General features: G+C 44.2%; 2 long non-coding RNA genes and 2 other non-coding genes across 6 annotated transcripts; 3 read left to right on the forward strand and 1 right to left on the reverse strand.

Moving 5' to 3' along the window:
* Nucleotides 1-5,878: 5,878 nt before the first annotated feature.
* LOC144994846 (uncharacterized) lies at nucleotides 5,879-10,904 on the forward strand. Its single transcript, XR_013658493.1, has 4 exons — nucleotides 5,879-6,032; nucleotides 7,518-7,622; nucleotides 9,458-9,507; nucleotides 10,427-10,904. It is a non-coding gene; the product is annotated as an uncharacterized LOC144994846 (long non-coding RNA).
* Nucleotides 10,276-13,239, reverse strand: LOC111948083 (uncharacterized). Of its 3 annotated transcripts, none has more exons than XR_013658495.1 (3): nucleotides 13,208-13,239; nucleotides 11,238-12,050; nucleotides 10,276-10,867 (listed from the first exon to the last, which is right to left on the reverse strand). It is a non-coding gene; the product is annotated as an uncharacterized LOC111948083 (long non-coding RNA). The 3 variants fall into 3 exon arrangements; XR_002874067.2 differs by lacking the exon at nucleotides 13,208-13,239 and having other exon boundaries at nucleotides 11,238-11,410; nucleotides 11,864-12,809; XR_013658494.1 differs by lacking the exon at nucleotides 13,208-13,239 and having other exon boundaries at nucleotides 11,238-12,809.
* On the forward strand, nucleotides 10,449-10,557 carry mir143 (microRNA mir-143). The gene has a single exon (NR_107225.1). It is a non-coding gene; the product is annotated as a microRNA mir-143 (primary transcript).
* Nucleotides 10,671-10,730, forward strand: mir145 (microRNA mir-145). The gene has a single exon (NR_107226.1). It is a non-coding gene; the product is annotated as a microRNA mir-145 (primary transcript).
* Nucleotides 13,240-13,578: the final 339 nt, after the last annotated feature.

Raw genomic sequence — 13,578 nt, forward strand, 5'->3', positions numbered from 1 at the left:
CACACACACCTCTGCTTGTCCTCATGAGATCCTGACGGGAAGCAGGACGGCCAAACCAGCACTGTCTAGGTGGAAAAGAGAGGTGGAGGGCAGTGATGGAAGCCCCCCTCCCTACACACAAAATCGTCACTGGATCAATAACAGTACCAAGAACATGAAGCATAGCCTCTATGCTTCATGTTCTTGGTACTGTTATTGATCCAATGACAGGGTTAAGTCAGGAACTTTGTTGTTTTTGGGTGAAAAAGTGTTGGATCTTAAAACCAGTTTTACATCTTTAAAACGTCCCTTTTCTTCAGAATTATTTTAATTTGTTCAATTGTAACCATTTTTTCAGTTTATCCTTTTCTTCCCATTGAATTTTCATCATTATTCATGATCATTTTTGCAGAAATGTAGTGATTTTCTTAGGTCACAGCTGCTGGTTTTAAGAAGAAGAGATCCTGACTAAGTTCAGGCGTCTCCCACCTGAAAGCCTGCAGGATCCGTCAGATTCATCGTTTCATTTTTGTTGTCATGGAGGAAGGAAGTCAATTCAGGGCGTCTTAATGGAAGATGATATTTGACAAATTTCCTTTCAGTAGATCAGATGTTGATAGAGTAAAAATCTGATCTGTTTCACTTCTCATTTTGTGTTTCCATAATTAAGTCATATTTAAAGACGTTAAACGTAATTTGCTCCACATCTCTGATGTCATTTAGCACCTTATGGGCTGATCTTTAGTCAATTCTTTTCTTTTGTTGGTTTGAAAAAAATCTTCTGAAAGTCTTTTAAGAATTTTTTTTCTACAAAGGAAAGAAAAAGATCAATGCTATGAAATGTGAGAATGAAAAAATTCTCTTTTATAAAATACATACACATATACATTATTCCTTTTTTATCCATAACTTTATGAGTTTCATATTCTTGCTATCTGCATGAACGCCTTCACATCTTTACCACACCATCTGTTATGGAGGAAGAGAATGAAAACTCACCAGACCGATCAAATACTATGAGAAAGTGCAGATAATCCCAAAAGGATGTGATTCAGGGTTTAATAATCCTTCATCCGACATCTGTGATCTCTGAGAAATGTCGTATATAATAATTATAAAAATGTTTTATATTAAAATAGAACATGAACATGACTAATTCTAAGCAGAAACATTCAATTACAAAAAAAAAAAAAATAGGCCTATTTATTTCTACATTTTTTTTTTTTTTTTTTTTCAGATTAGTTCTAAATTTACAACCAAATACACAGGAGCTCCAGCATAGAGGAATGTGCAATAATGCTTTTTCCAGAATTGCACCCGTCTCATTTAAATATTTACATGTGAACAACTCCTAGATGAGCAGACTATTAGTACAGGTTTAAATGAATCTGTGGTGCACAGCGGTCCACGTTTGATAAGAATGCTGCAAGTTTGCTTCCCTCTTTGCTTGGCAACGTGTCAAAGTGTCCTTGGGCAAGGCACTGAACCCCACATTGCTCCCGGTCCGCTAGCACCTTGCATAACATTTCTGGCACCACCACTGGGTCAAAAGGACAGGAAAGGTATTTGTCTTTCATGCAGAGGAACAAGCAATCTAGCCACAGGGGTTGCAAGCCAGTTGCCTCTGTGCCGGTCCCAAGCCCGGATAAATAGAGAGGGTTGCGTCAGGAAGGGCATCCGGCGTAAAAATTGCCAAATAACCATGCGAATCATCCACAATAGTTTAGACATACCGGATCGGTCGAGGCCCGGGTTAACAACGACCGCCACCGATGCTGTTAACCTACAGGGTGTCGGTGGAAATTTGACTACTGTTGGTCGAAGAAAGAGCGAGGCAGAAGGGCACGTGGCCAGAGAGAGAAGGGAAAAGGCAGGAACATAGGTTTGAGAATAGGGACTCTTAACGTTGGCACAATGACAGGGAAAGGCAGAGAGCTGGCAGACATGATGGAGAGAAGGAAAGTAGATGTACTGTGTGTGCAGGAGACAAGGTGGAAGGGCAGCAAGGCACGTAGTATTGGAGGAGGATACAAACTTTTCTATCATGGTGTTGATAGGAAGAGAAACGGGGTAGGAGTGATTCTGAAGGGGGAGTTTGTAAACAGTGTTCTAGAGGTGAAAAGAGTCTCAGACAGGATGATGAGCCTAAAGTTAGAAATTGAAGGGGTGATGGTGAATGTAGTCAGTGGGTATGCGCCACAGGTTGGCTGTGAGTTAGAAGTGAAGGAGAGATTCTGGAGTGAGTTGGATGAGGTCATAGAGAGTTTTCCCAGAGGAGAGAGAGTTGTTATTGGAGCAGACTTTAATGGGCATGTTGGTGAGGGCAACAGAGGTGATGAGGAGGTGATGGGCAGGTTTGGTGTGAAGGAAAGGAATCTGGAGGGACAGATGGTGGTGGACTTTGCGAAGAGGATGGAAATGGCTGTAGTCAACACTTACTTCCAGAAGAGAGAGGAACATAGAGTGACATACAGAAGTGGAGGTAGGAGTACTCAGGTGGACTACATCCTATGTAGACGAGGTCATTTGAGAGAGGTTAATGACTGCAAAGTGGTGGTAGGAGAGAGTGTTGCCAGACAGCACCGCATGGTGGTGTGTAAGATGACTCTGGAGGTCAGGAAGAAGAAGAGAGGGAAAACAGAAAAGAAGACCAAGTGGTGGAAGCTACAGAATGAAGAAACTTGTGAGGAATTTAGGCAGAAGTTGAGGCAGGTCCTGGGTGGTCAGGATGAACTTCCAGATGACTGGGAAACTACAGCAGAGATTATCAGGGAAACAGGTAGGAAGGTGCTAGGTGTGTCATCTGGAAAGAGGAAAGACGGTAAAGAGACTTGGTGGTGGAATGAGGAAGTACAGGAATGCGTCCAGAGGAAGAGGTTGGCTAAAAGGAAGTGGGATGTAGAAAGGACTGAGGAAGGTAGACAGGAGTACAAGGAAGCGCAGCGTAGAGTGAAGAGAGAGGTGGCAAAGGCCAAACAGAAAGCTTACGATGAGCTTTATGACAGGTTAGACACAAAGGAAGGAGAGAAGGACTTGTACAGGCTAGCCAGACAGAGAGACAGAGATGGGAAGGACGTGCAACAGATAAGGGCGATTAAGGACAGAGATGGAAAGGTGCTAACAACCCAAGAGAGTGTACAGAAAAGATGGAAGGAGTATTTTGAGGAGCTGATGAACGAGGAAAATGACAGGGAAAGAAGGGAGGAAGATGTGGTTGTTGTGGAGCAGGAAGTAGCAGAGATTGGAAAGGATGAGGTTAGGAAGGCTCTGAAAAGGATGAAGAGCGGAAAGGCCGTTGGTCCTGATGACGTACCTGTGGAGGTATGGAAGTGCTTAGGAGAGACAGCAGTGGAATTTCTAACGAGTTTGTTCAATAGGATTTTAGAGAGTGAGAAGATGCCTGAGGAATGGAGGAGAAGCGTTCTGGTCCCGATCTTTAAGAACAAGGGTGACATGCAGAACTGCAGCAACTATAGAGGAATAAAGTTGATGAGCCACACAATGAAGCTGTGGGAAAGAGTAGTGGAAGCCAGGCTTAGGAAGAAGGTGGAGATTTGTGAGCAGCAGTATGGTTTCATGCCCCGTAAGAGCACCACTGATGCCATTTTTGCTTTGAGAATGTTGATGGAAAAGTACAGAGATGGTCAGAAGGAGCTGCATTGTGTGTTCGTAGATTTAGAGAAGGCGTATGACAGGGTGCCGAGGGAGGAGCTGTGGTACTGTATGAGGTCGTCTGGAGTGGCAGAGAAGTATGTCAGAGTAGTTCAGGACATGTATGAGAGAAGTATGACGGTGGTGAGATGTGCTGTAGGTCAGACAGAGGAGTTCAAGGTGGAGGTGGGACTACACCAAGGATCAGCTTTGAGTCCTTTTTTGTTTGCTATGCTGATGGACAGGCTGACAGACGAGGTAAGACAGGAATCTCCCTGGACAATGATGTTTGCGGATGACATTGTAATTTGCAGTGAGAGTAGAGAGCAGGTGGAGGAACAGCTAGAGAGGTGGAGGTTTGCTCTGGAAAGAAGAGGTATGAAGGTCAGTCGTAGTAAGACAGAATACATGTGTCTGAACGACAGGGATCAAGGTAGAAGCGTTAGGTTACAGGGGGCTGAGGTGAAGAAGGTGCAGGAGTTTAAGTACTTGGGGTCAACAGTTCAGTGTGATGGGGATTGTGGAAAAGAGGTGAAGAGGCGAGTGCAGGCAGGTTGGAGCGGTTGGAGGAAAGTGTCAGGAGTGTTGTGTGACAGAAGAGTGCCAGCAAGACTCAAAGGAAAGGTGTACAAGACAGTGGTGAGACCAGCTCTGCTCTATGGGTTAGAGACGGTAGCAGTGAGACAGAGACAAGAGGCTGAGATGGAGGTAGCGGAGATGAAGATGTTGAGGTTCTCCTTAGGAGTGACCAGGTTAGACAGGATAAGGAACGAGTACATCAGAGGGACGGCTCACGTTGCCTGTGTTAGCGACAAAGTCAGAGAAGCCAGACTGAGATGGTTTGGACATGTTCAGAGGAGGGATAGTGGATATATTGGTAGAAGGATGTTGGAGATGGAGCTGCCTGGCCGGAGGGCAAGAGGACGGCCAAAGAGGAGATATATGGATGTCTTAACAGAGGACATGAAGTTGGCTAACGTTAGGGTAGAAGATGTTCATGATAGAGTGAGGTGGAAAAGGATGATTCGCTGTGGCGACCCCTGATGGGAAAAGCCGAAAGAGAAAGAAGATGCAGAGGAACAAGCACTGATAGTTTGGGCGTAGCAGTTCATTTGAACAGCGATTCCATTTGTGGTTGATGATACAACTCATAGTGTTTCAAGGTTCTGTCTTAAGGATCCAATGTCCAAAGTGTTTCCCCACACTGTGCTGTAATTATGGATTGATCTTTTTTTGCTGACATCACATGTCTGTTGTCCGCTGTGATAGTTTTTAAAACGATCATCCTACCATGTCTCAATCCAAATGGTGTTTGACATTATCGACATATCTGATTTCCTTTCAATTCAATTCAATTTTATTTCTGTAGCCCAAAATCACAACAACAGTCGTGTCAATGGGCTTTGTACCGCTACTTGTAAAGTAAACATGACATCATAAGGATGAATACATTGAATTCAATGGGGAAATTCTAAACTGAACTAAACAGACTAAACTGAACGGGGCATCCCGGCCCAGACCCTCCTTTCTCAGTAAGGAAAAACTGCTAACACACCTCAGGGGTGTCCACATGAAGGAGGGACCCCCCCCCAGTAATGATTCTTTAATGGTATATGTCAATTCGATTAACAACTTGCCTCAGACATATTGATCTGGTAGGAAGATAAATCGATTGTCCATTTTTCATTTCATCTGGATTATTAGACCAAGTGTAGAAAATGTTCTGGCATTTGTGTTCTTTGAGACCGCTTTTGTTGTGAACCGGATCTAAACAGATAAAGTGGAATGGGGGGGGGGGGGGGGGTCATCTTTATTAACCTTCACAAGGTTGCTATCCTCCTTTGATTCAGGGCCACAGAAGCTGCAGCAGGAAGCTGTGGATTCTTCAGTGCAGAGCTGTCCCTGTCCTCGCTCAATCTACACCCCCCCCCCCCCCCACACACACACACACACAAAAAGAAAAGCCCAAATTTAGAAGAAAAATGAACAGTCAAACTTCGCTGAGACGCCATGGCCTCTTCATTTCTCACTCCGATCTTTCCACTCCCCCTTTGCCCCCCTTCATTCTACCCCCCCTCCACTAAAACTCTTCCGTTCCTGTTAAGTCCACTTCCCCTCTCCTCCTGTCTTTGCTCTGATTCTGTGTCTGCTGACATGCTTCCACGTCACTGTTTATCCTGCTCTTCTCCTTCATCTGTGGCCAATCAGTCAGGTCTGAAGGGGGGGGCTTCCTAGCAGCCAGGCCCACCCTGCAGCGACCATACAAGGTAAGAGTGGAGAGTCCAGCCGGTCTGCTTCATAAATCAGAGTCCTGCGTGGGGCGAAGCTTCACTGAGCATCTCCTCATCCTCCGCTGTAGATGGAGATCTTTCGGTGTGAAGCCGGCGCTGTTTCCGCAGAAGGTAGGTCTGCAGACTCCACACTCCTCAACACACAGGCTCTCCTCTTTTTGTCTGAGCACTTTCAGACAGCCTTCCCTCTTGTCTTGTTTGGTTTGCCCCTGTTTTCATGGACCTCCACTATTCCTGGTCCGACAATACATAGACGGGTTTTTTAATCAGTTTCTGACATAAAGAATAACTCTTAAAGCATCTGGATGACAGAATAATGGTGGTTCTGGATGGACTATGTAGACAAAAAGCTGTGGTCCTCTGGGCAGAATGGCAGATCCGTCCTGATGAAGCAGAAGTGACGAGCAGGATCCATTGAAGGGTGACGTTCATGGAGTCAGGGAGGTTCTGCTGCGTGAAGAGAGCCAGCTGATGGTTCTGTGAGAGCATGGAGGCAAAGGAAGTCTGTGTTTGTTGACAGAGCTGGATGTGCTGGAACTCTCTCAGCTGGACAGACTTTCACATAACCCTCGACAGCAGCAGTTCCCCCCAGAGACCCAGAGGGGCAGTTACCAGCCGGGTTCTCACGTTAAGGAGGGGTGGGGGGTGGGGGTGGGGGGAGTGAAGGGTTAAGGTCACAGGATGTGGAGGATGAAGAGGCAGAGGTTCTGTAAACCCAGAGTTCATAATGATGAAGGGCTCTGAGTGGTCAGAAGACTCCATGTGACACTGCTCTCCGTCTGTAATCAATCCAAAGCTCCTCCAGCAGGAAACTTCACGTGGAGCGGGAGAGCTTCTGCTGACGCTCTGCTGGTCTGTGTCTCCAGCTGTGGATCCACGGAAGCATTTAAGTCCAGATGAGAACTGTGCATGGAGCTTATTTCCTGTTAGATGTCGATCAGAAAACAGAAAATTTTGTTTTTTTAAACCCCAGTGAGTCAGTGGTCCTATGAGGGGTCTTTAGTGCTGGTCCTGCAGATCTAGGTCTGGCTAGTTTTCCAGACATTCACCTCTTATCTGCTGCTACCTGGATCAGGTGTTTGGACAATCAAAACCGTGAATCACCTGATCCAGCAGTGAGTGGGATGAAACAAGGGGTTTGGACCTTGAGGACCAGGGTTCACTGCCATTTTTCTATGACAGCATGGACTTTCTGAAGTGGAACTTGAGGAGTCTTTTTCAGGAGGTGAGAAATCTCTGTGCTCAGGAAGTGATCAGCTCCTCTGCGCGTTCAAAAATGTGAAAGAGCCTTCCACAGGGCTGGCTTTTAGAGCCATTCACGCTGATTCCAGATCTTCTTACAGAGGAACAGTGAAAGAGGAGCTTCACAGAAAATTGTCCTCATTTTCCTTTCCAGGTTTGAAGAGCATCTCTCTTCTGTGTCAGATGATGGCTGCAGGTGTGATTCTGCTCCTTGCCTCTTGTGTCTTCATTCACTGTTGGTTTTCTGGTTCAATCGCAGCGTTATGCTAAACCAAGAGCCAGCTGTCCTCACATGACTGTTGACTTCTTCATTTAACCGAAATGATTTTATTGTGTGTTTCCTCGTTTCTGCAGAGGGAGCTGTCCCGTGGAATGAAGATGATGGCCAGACGGAGAACGTTGCAGAGAGTTCCTGAGGACCTTTGGAGCCCAGAGGAAGCAGACTTCAGTCCATATTAGGTAATGTTTGTGTCCGACCGCTGTCACAGTCTGAACACAGACGATGGCCGAGAGCTCTGAGTTCATGCTCAGTGACGTGACGGCGTCCGCCTGGGCCATCGCTTCAGACTGCAGGATTTTGGAAACAGCAGTTCTCTAAACATCTGATTTGGTTTGCGGAAAATGTGTGAGGGCCAACCATTCAGTCTGCATTCTTTGAACTTTTACAATAACGTTAAATGCAAACGAATTATTTAATGGAAATTGCAATGGGATACTTCACATAAAACAGAAATACATCTAAATACATTTTCACTCAATGTAATGCGAATTTTGTATCTGAAGAATACAGTCAGTGTGGAGGAAAAAAACTTTTATCAATGTTAAATCTGTGTTCACATACATAGTATTCATTATTAAATGCTCACTGTAGACTTTTAGGAGCAAATGTGAACAGGTAAATAAAATTCTTGTGTTCAAATGAACACATACTTTTTTTAAATTTGTTCATTTTGTTTACAGTCGACATTTTAGAAATGAGCTAGAAAGTGTCACAGAGGGAACCTGTGACAGTGCTGCCACCGGTTTACAATAACCCTTGTGCTATCTTGTGGGGTCCAGATGACCCCACCCTTACTTTGACGTGTTCTCCCTACCATGACAAAGGTGGATAAAGGTGGAAAGATTTCATGTAATCCATGGACACCAGTGAAGATCACAAATCATTGAAGAAAAAAGGTTCAGAGCACTGTCTAGTGGGGTCATCTAATAGCACAAGATAGCAGAAGGGATAACCGAATTTGGCCAAACACAATCAAGAATTTGTAAAGACAGTTTTTAGAAAGCGCTGGGGGCGCGTATTGTGTATTTTATGATAGAAACCAGCGGGCTGGTAGAAATCTGAATGCAGCCCACATTTGGCCCTTTGGGGACCCAGTCCAGCTCAGCTTCAGACTCAGTCCATTTGGATTTTCCTGCTGAGTGATGCTGATGTCCGTGCTAGTATAAAGTCCTGTGGGTGCTAATCTGCAACTTTTGAAGTTTTGATGTTGTTTTGTTGATCAGCTGAGGCCAGCTTTGTCACAGCAGCAAACCAAAATCCCAAGTCTCATCGGCAACTTGTTCTCTGTTAAGTTTTTGTGCAGTTTTGGAACAAAGTGATCTATGGAACTAGTCTGAGGTTCTTCTCACGGTTTCACAATAAGCATATATACACACAGAGAGACCCACACACATTTGCACACACATACATTTGCATCAAATCTGCTTCTGCTTCCATGATCGCTCAGGTCTTGCTGCGTGTCACTGACAAACCCTCCATCTCTCTGAACTAAACCCAGACTTCGTCCTGACTATGATGGAGATGAAGGAGATGCGGCGCATTTATGGTATTGGAAGCGGTTTTGGGGGGGGGGGACATCCCTGAGCTGCAGCTTTTCATCCTAACCCTAACCAAAGAGCAGCTCCTGCTTCTTAATAAGGACTTGTTTGTGTGAAGCAGCAGGACAGGAGCTGAAGACCTCTTCTGCCCACCCCCACTCTCCCCTCTCCGCTGTGGCTTGAAAAGGGAATGAATGCAGAAAGCTGGAAGCAGCAAGGGCAGATGTGTGTGTGAGAGCGTATTAGGGGGGTGGGAGCCTATCAGTGGGAGCGATCGCAGACTGGAGGAGGGAATGTTTATCCAGCGCAGCCATCCTATTTTCCATGCTCTGAAAACACTAAAGTTGCCTTATAAGGATAAAACGGAACGCTGCAGCCCAGAAGACTCCTAGAATGAAAAAGTCAGAAAGTCTGCCCCCACCCGAGTCTTCTTTTTTATGTTCTCCCCTGACATGACTCCTCTGGTTTCTCCTCAGACACATTCTGTAACTCACAGGATGAATAAGTGCAACCCTCTACACTGCAGGTGAGACGTCGCCCCCTGCTGTTAGAACAAGGTCGCCTCTGCCCCTGCTTGACATAACTCATATCTCTACATTTTGTGCACATGTGCATGCCCAGGAGAAACTTACGACCGCACTGACACTCTGCTCATACATCCACCGCAGAAGGCGGGGCATGAGCATGACCGGAAGCTGATGCTATGAAGCTCAGCTGGGAGTTCAAAGCATATCCTGTTTATACTGATAATGTTTGTGCAGGCCTCCCTCCTCCCACACACAGTCACACATGCACAAAGGAGAACATGTGAATGTTGGGCCATATGAAAAGGCAATGTAGCATGAGGAGACGCTGTTCTAAACGTTCTCCCTGACAAAAGAACCCCTGCTGGAAAGAACACCTGCATGCGTGCTTAAATGAACACCTGCATACACACCTGCATGCATGCTTGAATGAACACCTGCATACATGCTTGAATGAACCCCTGCATGCATGCTTGAATCAACACCTGCATGCATGCTTGAATCAACACCTGCATGCATGCTTGAATCAACACCTGCATACACACCTGGCTGCACACCTGCATGCACGCTTAAATGAACACCTGCATGCACACCTGCACGCACACCTGAATCCACACCTGCATAAACACCTGGATGCACAAGCTCCTATCACCAGCATTATAACCTGCAAGCATACGTGTATGAACACCTGAAGGCACACCTTGTTAAAACCTGGATGCACACTTGCAGCATAAGCATATACATTAAACATCTGCATAAACACCTGCATCTGGTTGAATGCTTTAATAGACACATGCACACAAAATAAACATCTGCATGAACGGCTTTTATAGGTTCAGGAGCTCAAAACAGTCTGAACAAAGACTATTATGTAGCCTGCTTTGAGTGCAGATCCAGTCTGAAACTCTCTGATGTGTTCAGGTCCACCTACAAGGATGTCCTGTGGTTCTGGTCCATCTCTGCTGCCCATGGTGCAGTGCTGCATCTCTGGTCAGTTGATAGTCTGAGATGAAGCACTGTAGCTCGGGACGGAGGGCAGGAGTCTCAGTCTGAGCAAATCCAGAGCCCCTATCTGCCTTCAAGACCAGAGGGAGACTTCAGTCAAGATCTCTGTGAACCTGAACCTGGTGGCTGATCAAGGTCTTTTCTCCTCCTCTCTCCTGGGGTCCAGTTTTCCCAGGAATCCCTTGGGCTGTCAAAAAAGGGGATTCCTGGAAATACTGATCTTGGGGGTGGGGCTTATCCTAACCTCCATGTGGTTGTCAGGAAGCTGACAGCTGGAGAAGAAGATCCACACAGAAGTCAGGTGACCACCTCAAGAGGGAAGTTCCACTGGTTTGCTGCAGAGTAATTTCAAGATTTCTGAGAGGAAAATAAAAATAAAAGCTGATTTTAAAAACCGTGTCTGAAGTCTGAACTGAAAAAGTTAGAATGCAAGCTCTCAGGTGATTTATTTTCCCTGAAGTCTGATCAAGTTAGAACATTTCCTCATCAGTTCCTTTTTACCGATCATTAATCAGCCTTTAGGACTGCTGCTCATTCATCCTTTGACGCCTGAATTTATTTCCAGCTATGAAAACAAATTGCATATGCTTTTACTTTATGTAAATGCTACCTTAAGGTAAGGCTGGAGCGAAAGCGGTTTGATACATGTTTGCATCAGACATCGTTAAGGGGTTAACATTTATGGGTCTCTACATAGACCCTCCCAGCGGCTGAGGGCATGCTTCACCTCTCAGCTTCCCTGCCCTCTGGTCGGCCTCCTGCGGGTTTGCCTGTGCAGCTTCTGCTCTGCACAGCAGGGCATCTGTGGCTTTTGCTCCTACCCCCAAAGCATTCTTTCTTCAATGACTCTTTACAACCATTCAGTGGCAGTTCGCAAGGTGGGATCGAACACCTTGCAACCTTCGCAAAAACAAAACAAAAAAATACAAAAAAATTAAGAAAAACAGTCTGTGGATACATTTCAGCATTCCAAATATAATTATTACATAGTTTAGCAGTCTTAATGTCACACAACACTATAATTTATTTTCCTATATTTCTGTATTTTGCCCCATATCCTTTGTTTGTAAGCATATTTGAACATTTTGATATTATTTCATTGTCTTTGTTTTGGATCCAAGCTGTTCCTGATTTTTGGTCCGCACATGGTGAAAGGAAATCTTCTTCATGCTACTGGTAGCTTAAAGTTTCAGATTCCTTTTACTTCAGGGGTATTTTCTTTGATTATATATAACTTCTGAATATTGTCTGTCAGTAAAAAATTAAATGCCTTATACGTTGTTAGCATTTTCTGATATTGTATCAAATCCTGTAATTTTATTCATTTGAATAGTATAAAAAGTTGTTAAATACCCTGCTGTGTGTATGATCCTGGGGTTTTCTCTGGGGACTTCGGCTTCCTCCCACCAAAACATGCTTCATAGGTTCATTGTTTCCTCTAAATTGTCCATAGGTGTTAATATGAATGTTCATGATCAGTGTGTGATTTGTGGCCCTGCGACCCACGGGTGGCCGGGATAGGCTCCAGCAGCACTGTGACCTCGAAATTAAACAAACGGATTAGAAGATGAAAAATGAATGAGAATAACCTTAAACTGTAATATTTATGCCAGAAAACCTAATAAAAATAACATTTGATTAAAATATAGTAACTGAATGAAGAACTTTAGATCGCCCTGCCTCCCCCCTGGAAATGCTGACTGGCATTGAATTATCCCACAATTTTTGCGAGGGGGATTTGAAAACGAAAATGCAATTCCCTCTTTGCATTTTCGCTTTAATTATGTCACAGAATGTACGATGTAGAAGTAGAAAAAGAAAAAGCATGTAGGAGGGTTGATTTTTTATTTTACTTTTGAGTCATTTGATGCAGTTACATTGTTAGAATGAAAAAGCATTTCTGTTAATCCATTTTAATGTTCAAATTAGACATTTCTAAATGAAGTTTGCTACACATTTACCAGAAGACTTTTTGAAAATGAGATGTCAAAAACCATTTTCTTTAACATTTTAATTACCAGTAAGTGACAAAATGAGCGGTGTTGAAGTAGAGCGGCTGGGTAGCTCGGTTGGTAAGGTGGAATCCAGAGTTCAATTCCCGGAGGGGAATGAGCAATGGCACTGGGGGCAATTACCATATCAATGGCGAGCAATTAACATCACTCAGTGAGGGTTCTTAGGCAAGACCCTTAATGCTACTGCCTCCCGAGCGCGGTTTGGCTGCAGCTCACAGCTCCCACAGGGGATGGGTCAAATGCGGAGAAGAATTTCCCCATTGTGGGATGAATAAAGTATCAATTATTATTATTATTAGTATTAGAAAAGGGAAAAAGTCGTTGGCAGATTGCTTTTTCTTTTTAGTTTTGAGTCAACAAATGCAGCTTCATTTTGAAAATGAAAAATCGTTTCTGGTTTTGACTTTTATTTTTTAATTATGCTACAGAAATGCTTCCACAGAACTGTGGTTTGTCTCAAAGGATAAAAAGTGTAATTTTTGGTCCAAATCATTGGGTATTAGCACCATCTACTGGCCATAACTTTCAACTACACTACAGGATCAGCAAAGGAATTTGGTCACGACTTTTAAAGAGGGTCTGACTCCTAAAGTGTTGTGTTCTGATAACAGATCGAATGACGAAATGTTAATAATATTAAAAGAGAAATTCATCAGAAATAACATCAATTCCTGATTTATACCTGCTTGAGTTCTATGGGATAACAGCCGCTTTTAAAAAACATTAACTACCCACCATCATTGTGAGTTCTGTTAATGTGGAAATAAAACTGGGAACCTGACAGCTCCTGCAGACTGAACCACGATTAGCTTGAAATGGTCATCTTAGTCAGGAGCGTCTTCCCTCTGCAGCAGGCACTCTCACGTTTTGAGAAATCTGGTGGAGACTAAGCTTCTCTGCACAGAGTTTACTTTATGCAGCTGAGATTATCACCATTCGTTCAGTTTGTATCTGGTTTCATGTTTGGGATGTAAAACCAGCTGCAGCAGCTGCAGCATTTGGTAATACATTGTTGCATAAAACAGCAGTTTTTGATGCCAAATTCTTGCCTCA

Source organism: Oryzias latipes, chromosome 10, assembly GCF_053564925.1.
Source record: "Oryzias latipes strain Hd-rR chromosome 10, Olatipes_Hd-rR_3.1".
NCBI classification, from domain to species: Eukaryota; Metazoa; Chordata; class Actinopteri; order Beloniformes; family Adrianichthyidae; genus Oryzias; species Oryzias latipes.